At 56.6% G+C, this 7,082-nt stretch overlaps 1 long non-coding RNA gene across 2 annotated transcripts; it reads left to right on the forward strand.

Moving 5' to 3' along the window:
* Positions 1–251: 251 nt before the first annotated feature.
* Positions 252–6,222, forward strand: LOC129008466 (uncharacterized). Of its 2 annotated transcripts, none has more exons than XR_008492551.2 (3): positions 252–405; positions 3,405–3,408; positions 4,209–6,222. It is a non-coding gene; the product is annotated as an uncharacterized LOC129008466 (long non-coding RNA). The 2 variants fall into 2 exon arrangements; XR_010127716.1 differs by lacking the exon at positions 252–405 and adding an exon at positions 1,874–1,971.
* Positions 6,223–7,082: the final 860 nt, after the last annotated feature.

Here is a 7,082-nt window from a genome sequence, read left to right on the forward strand (position 1 = left end):
CACCTCCCTCCCTATTTAAAGGGCTTACAATCTCAAAGCTGTTAGAGACCTTACTTGCTGGATGGAGCCTGGTCTAGCCCTTCCTCTGTAGGGATCTCTTGCAGGTGTCCCCAGGGCCTCTCTGTGAGCCACTCTATTTGCAGATGCTCAGGCTGCCCTCTGCCCCACAGAGCTCTTCCCTCTTGCCTTGGGGTGTTCACTGGGCTTGGCTCCTCCCCATGGGATGGCACTTGTCACAGGGAAGGAGCTCCAGTGTCTATGGCTGCCCCCAGCCTCCGCATTCCCAGAGGGCTTCATGGGCCTCTATGTGAGGACCTGGTTCAGGAAAGGTCTTTTGCCACAGTGAGCTGCATCAGCCTGGACTGTCAGAGAAGCCCTCTTGGAGTGACTGCTGGGTTCGAGGGGGTGAGTGGGAGGTCTATCTCCTTTTGCCTGGGAGATCCGAGGTTGGCTGGACTCTGGACCTTTCAGGTCCCCTGCCACTTGCCCGGAGTATATCTGAGGTCCCAGGGTGGGGCATGAGATCTTCTGGTGGGGACCCCTGAACTGAGTGAGAGCAGCCATCACAAGACCCATTCTAATGGTGGCAGAGTGTGGACTCTGATGTGTGGACCGCTAGATCGGCTGAGTGGCACAGCCTCCTGGTGCCTCCTCATGTGTCAAATGGGAATCTAGTAACACTGGCTGCCCCAGCAGCTGCTCTGACGGAAGGAGGGAAGCTGGTCCTGGGCTTGCAGCTGTGCTTGATGTGAACGTGCTGTCTACAGCGTTGCCAGCACAGCCCCACCTCAGCCCCATGCCCAGCACACTGTAGGTGCCTGGCACCTAGTACACAGTTGCTAGCGGGCTGTGCACCCAGGCCTGGCTCTGTCCCTGGGCTGGGTGGCTCTGGGGTGATCTGAGGGTTCCTTGGGAATCCTGAGGGTTCAAGGGAACCTTGGGAATCAGAGAGGCCTGTGCTACCTCACACTCTCCTCATCACACCGCGTTGTCTGCAGGCCCTTGGCAACTCCTGACCTCTCCGAAACTCTTCTGCACGATGAGGTCAGCAGGGCCCCTGCCGGCATTCCATCCAAGCTACTGATCCCGCCCAGTGCCGGCTCAGCGCCAGAGTCATCACTGTGGTGACCTGAACACTTTGGTCCACGATTCATAGCAGGGAAGAGGAATTGAGTCCGGATGCTGACGTCTGCAGACCTTTCCTAACTGTTTCACAGAGAAGAGCGTTGAGGGGTGCAGACTCCGCCTCAGCTCCATCCTGAGGGTGGGACTGTCAGGTGAAGGGAAGCTCTCAGAGGACTTCTCAAATTCCCAAGACTCAGAGAAGAGGATACAAAGGGTCTGAGAGCCCTCCAGCCCTGTCTGAGCAATTTTTTTTCCAGCATGCCAAGGGGACGACAACATTGACTCTGGTCAGGGTTCTGGGTGCCCGTGACATCTGCAGCCGCACACCCAGGGGCCCCCAGCTCCTCTCCACGCCAGCACAGACTCCTGGGAACTCTCCCTGGGAAGCTGACGGGGTCCTGGGATGTGCTCAGGGTCAGGCCTGCGGAAGAGCCCTAGCCAGTGTTGGGAACCGGCTGCTGGCTCCGGCCTGGGCTCACTGTGTGGCCCAGGCATGCTATGTCACCCTGCCTTCCCCTCGGAGAGAGGAGGCCAAGGCAGCCAGGGAACACCTCTTTGTCTTGGTGCCCACGGCTGTCAGATAAAGCCGTTGAGCCAGCCGCAATTGGGGCAACCAGACTGCTTTTCCAGCCATGCCAGGCCTCGCCCCACTATCCCGTTTGCCCGAAGGGGGCTGATGAGTTTAGTAATGTTTACTGAGCACCCGCCCACCTTGTGGAGCTGACAGCCAGGGAGACGAGTCAGCTGTAGACTTTGCCCTCACAGGCAAGACAGCCACACCTTGAACTCTGACTCAAAGAAGAGAGTGGGCAGCTCACCAGAGAGGCCAGAGGAGGCGGCAGGAAGGTGAGGTCTCTCCAGCCAGGGGCTTCCTGAAAGAGCTGCCTTCTGAGCAGGCCCCCCAGGCTAGGAAGACGTGCACCTGCCGAGCTGGGCAGGAGAGGGTGGCCCAGTGGAGGACCCAGCATGGGCAGAGGTTTGGAGGTGGCAGGTCCCGAGGGAAGTGGAGGGTGGGTGTGCATTCTGGGGAAGATAAGGCTGTGTGCAGAGGCCGAGAGTGCAAGCCAAGAGGCTGGAGGCTGTGACCCTCAGGCTCCAGGCAGCCAGGCAAGGAGGAGAGGAGAAGATGCCACACTAGAGAACCTGGCCCTCTCCACCTCTTTGTCTTCTCCTCACCTGCAGCACCCTTCTCTCATCCCAAATGTGCACAACAGGGCGTTTTTCTGCTCATAAGAATAATACATGTTGATTGCAAAAGCAATCAGAAAACAGAGAAGAGTTAGGGCACCGCAGGCAACCTCGGCAGAGACCATCAGAGCTCACATGCTGACACTTAGATGTGGTTCCTTCTGGTCCTTTTTATGCTTTTCCACACATATACCACCCACTTGTTTTTTCTTTTCTCTCTCTCTCCTCTCTCTCTTTTTTTTTTTTGAGACAGAGTCTCACTTTGTCACCCAGGCTGGAGGGCAGTGGCAAGATCTTGGCTCACTGCAACCTCTACCTCCTGGGTTCAAGGGATTCTCCTGCCTCAGCCTCCCGAGTAGCTGGTATTGCAGGTGCCCGCCATTATGCCCGTCATTTTTTTGTATTTTTAGTAGAGACAGGGTTTCGTCACATTGGCCAGGCTGGTCTCGAACTCCTGACCTCAAGTTATACACTGGCTTCAGCCTCCCAAAGTGCTGGGATTACAGGCGTGAGCCACCGCACCCGGCCCACACTTATTTTTTCTAAGTCACATCACAGTGTTGCTTTGTAACTTTATATTTTCATGTAAAAACATATTATGATATCTTGCCATCTGATTGCTGGTTTCTTTTTTTTTTTTTTTTTTTTTTTTGAGACAGAGTCTCACTCTGTCACCCAGGCTAGAGTGCAGTGGCACAATCTCGGCTCGCTACAGCCTCCGACTCCTGGGTTCAAGTGATTCTCCTGCCTCGACTCCTGGGTTTAAGCCATTCTCCTGCCTCAGCCTGCTGAGTAGCTGGGATTACAGGCGCTCGCCACTACACTCGGCTAATTTTTGTATTTTTTGGTAGAAACATGTTGACCAGGCTGGTCTCAAACTCCTGACCCCAGGGTGATCCTCCCCACCTCAGCCTCCCAAATGCTGGGATTACAGGCATGAGCCACCTCGCCCGGCCTAATTGCTATTTTTTAGGAACATATTCCTTTGTGAAATATTAAAACACATCCATCTGGGGAGGGAAGGCGCCAGCCCAGCCCTGAGCAGAGGTGTGAGTGAGGAAAGACAGGAGCAGGCGGTCAGGGTGTAGGAGGCAGGTCCCCAGGGATTTGCAGAGGCTTGGGCTCAGCACAGGGGTGGAGGTGGGGGTGCAGGGCCTCCCCAGGGGTGGGGACTCCAATCCCTCTCAGTACCTGTGCAGAGAGTCAGCAGGATGGAGGACCAAGCAGCAACTTTCCAGCATCCACTCCCTGGTTGGGCTGTTCCCTGTCTTACTGCTCCACAGGGCTGGCCCTCTTCCTCTGGGAGCCTCCATTTTTCTGATCATTCTTTCCACTAAGGGGTCCCCCAGCAATATCCTACCTCACCCCCAGTCTGTTTTCTATGGAGCAGCGGCATGACCTGCAGCCATTTTGTTATTCATTTGTTAGCAGCCCCTCCCGGACCCATGGAGAAAGAACTTGCACCCATTTTGTCCAGGGCAGTGCCTGGCACAAAGCAGACAGGTGCTTGTCAGACAGGTATTGAATGAACCGTTCCTCGCCCCATCCCCACCACAGAGGCCATGGGCTCAGAAGGGCCCTGCACATGGTTGGATGCTCTGATCGTCCTGGAAGGAGGGTCTTGCATTTTCATCTTGCACAGGGCTCCACGAATCTCGTAGCTGCCCTGCTGTTCCCACATCCTGCCCCTTAAAAAGTCCTGGGCAGGAACCCTCCTATCCCAGGCTGTGGCGGCTTGGGGCCCATTCCTTTCCGGAACCCAGTTTCGCCCTGCAGGGTGCAGGGTGCTGGATACGAGTCTTTCTGCCCCACCACACCTCAGCCAGGTGAGGACAGGGTCGGGGTCTTCATCCCTTCAGCCTTGACCTCTGCTCTTCCCCACGCCTGTGGGGAAGCCAGGTTGTGACAGCCTGTGAAGACCTCTTGGCTCCCGGAACCTTCTCTCTCCTGGAATAGAGATGACACCGTGCTGTCATTGAACTCAACCTGAAAAAATGATCTGTTGCAAAGCTCACAGGAAATAATGGAGCAATGTTACATGATAAAGTGTAAAGTGTGGTGAGCACGTGAACAAGTGTCCAGGACCCAGCGAAGCCCCAGTACTGGGCTAGGAGTCAGATGAGAAGAGGCAGAGGACAACCTCCTGTAGGATCTAAGGCCTCCATGTGCTCAGCCCATGGCTGTCGTCACGGTGATGTGTGCATGCGATGTATCTGGGCCGTCCTTGTTCTTGAACGCGGGCAGTGAGTCCCACGCTGATGTGGCATGTCACGAGCTGAAGGAGGGACACCTGCATTCAGGCTTGTGAACCAGCTAGACAGCCTTTGGACCTTTTGGAGCCTCACTTTCCCACACTGAGAATTGGAGTGGAATTCCTAAGGTGCTGGAGGTTGAAAGGCATTGAGAACCTATAACGCTTTGCAGACAGCAAGACCCTCTGTGTGAGTTAAGAACGCTCACTCCATCCCAGCAGGTACTCAGAGGGATCCTTTTATTTCTCCAGAACATTCTGCAGGTGAGCTGGGGAAGTCCACTGGCCCTGGCCTCACCCCCGAGCCCGAACCTTCAGCCTGGGAATGGTCTGGCCTGTTCCTTGCTGGCCCTCCAGCCTGGCCCCTCAGGACCCTGGGCGGGAACCCAGGAACCCTCACCCGCTATGTGCTTCCTATGTGCTTCCCCAAGAAGCGCTCCCTGTGGCCTAATTTGAGAAAACAATGGGCCTCAATCCATATTAATGACCCTCGAGGGACCCTTTGTCCTCGGTGCACAGGCTGTAATCAGCAGGGCTCCGGGGGCTCTGGCCTAATTTGGAGGGACAGGTTTTATCATCACCCTTGATTCGGGTGACCCAATCTGACAGGCCCACGACCCCCTGTATGCGGGGTCCACGTCAGAGATGGGCTTCCTCCCAGCGGCCCACCCTGGCAGGCTGGGGAGAGGGAAGGGGGAGGTGGTGGCCATGGGGAAAGTTCGGGGTGAAGAAGGGGTCACAGCCAGACCCCCGCTTGGATGGGCCTGTGATCGGGGTCTCGGGAGGAGCAGGATATTGATTAGATCAGTGAATGGTGTGGAGGCACCTCTCCCCGGGCACGCGTTCCCGACCACCCACCAGCAAGCGTCTGTTGCCTGCCGGAGCCAGGGCAGGGTGGGGACTCTGGGACAGGCTGGCTGCCCGGGAGGGGCCAGGCAGGAGCCAAGGGGCTGGCTCCAGGGACTGCCAGGAGGGCCCCAGGGAAGGGGAGCCGGGAAGCGTTTTGGCTGCCTCCGGCCTGAAGTCGTGGAAACGTGTTTGCAGGTTAGGGCCGTGGTATCCTCGTTGCACCATTTGAGCACCTATGGGGTGCCAGATACATGACAAAGGGCCACCTCATTTAATGCTTCCCTCAACCTTCCCAGGCCCCGATCCCCATGTTCTGGGTCAGGAGGCCCATTTGAGGTCAAGGGACGAGTGAAGGCTAACGAGACAAACCCGGGGACTAGCTCCTGAGCCCTGAAACCTGTCCTCACTCACCCAGGAGTCCCCTGCACGCTCTCCAGGGTGTGTAGTGTGTGGCTGCTGGGTTTGGGTGCATTAGAGCCTGAGGCAAGGGTTTGAGTCTGAATTCTTCCTACGGACCGAATGTGTGCGTCCTCCCTAAATCCATATGTTGAAGCCTTAACTCCCAACAGGATGGCATTAGGAGAGGGGCCTGTGGAATGTAGTTGAGTCCTGAGGGTGCGGCCCCGTGATGAAATTAGTGCCCTGATAAGAAGAGGCCCAGAGAACCGGCTCTGTCTCTGCTCTCTGCTGCACGAGGACCCCACAAGAAGACGGCCACCTGCAAACAGCCATTGAATCTGCCAGTGACTTGGTCGTGGACTTCCAGCCTCCAGAACTGTGAGAAATAAATGTTTGTGATTTAAACCGCACAGTCTGTGGTGTTGTGCTGGCAGTCTGAACTGACAGAGACAGCATCTGATTTGGGAAGCGACCCTGGGAAGCAATGGGTGGGGATGAGGCTGGTTCCAGGAGGCTGGGCTGGGCTCAGGCTCTGGGTCTGCGCAAGGCCTCTCTGCTTCCTGGGGTCGGCAGCTGCTGGGCACCTGCTCTCAGCATTGGCTCTGTGCTGGGACAACTCAAACCTCTGTTCCCGCCACTGCTGCCCATGGCTTGTTGGCTGGAGCCCAGCCTCTATGGGGCAGGAGGTGCCCATGTCCAGGTGAGGAACAGCAAAGTCACGCAGCAGAGGGCATGGATCCGGGAGTGGGAAGGCCTGGGAACCGTGGCACCATCCATCACGCCATCCTCCAGGTTTCCTCACTTGCTTTTGGGACAACCCTGAACTCCTCAAGGAGGCAAGGAAGGCCTCCTGGACCTACCCCTCCCTGGCCACCTCTGGCTGTGCCATCCCGACACGCGGGTTCAGGCTTCTGTCTCCTCCAGAACCACTACCCTGCTGTGCCCATCCTGACAAATCCTGTGTGTGATTTTTGCCCGGGTCCCCTCATCCATGAAGCCTTCCTGGACCCCACTGTTGGGGCAGAACACCCCTTGTGTGCCCCGAACACCCCTTGTGCCTTCCACAGAGCTCCTGCGCAGCTTTCCCTCCACCCCCACCTCTGAGGCTTCTTTGTGCTCACCTCGCCTGCCAGCTCATGAGCTTTGGGGCTCAGCAAATTCTGCTGGGCCCTGGAGGCAGCGAGGTAAGCAAATTAAATAATAATAAATCATAAACAAGATCACTTAAATAAGGTAATTTACCCTAACATCTCCAAGACCCAGCAAAGCC

This window comes from Pongo pygmaeus, chromosome 9, assembly GCF_028885625.2.
Source record: "Pongo pygmaeus isolate AG05252 chromosome 9, NHGRI_mPonPyg2-v2.0_pri, whole genome shotgun sequence".
NCBI classification, from domain to species: domain Eukaryota; kingdom Metazoa; phylum Chordata; class Mammalia; order Primates; family Hominidae; genus Pongo; species Pongo pygmaeus.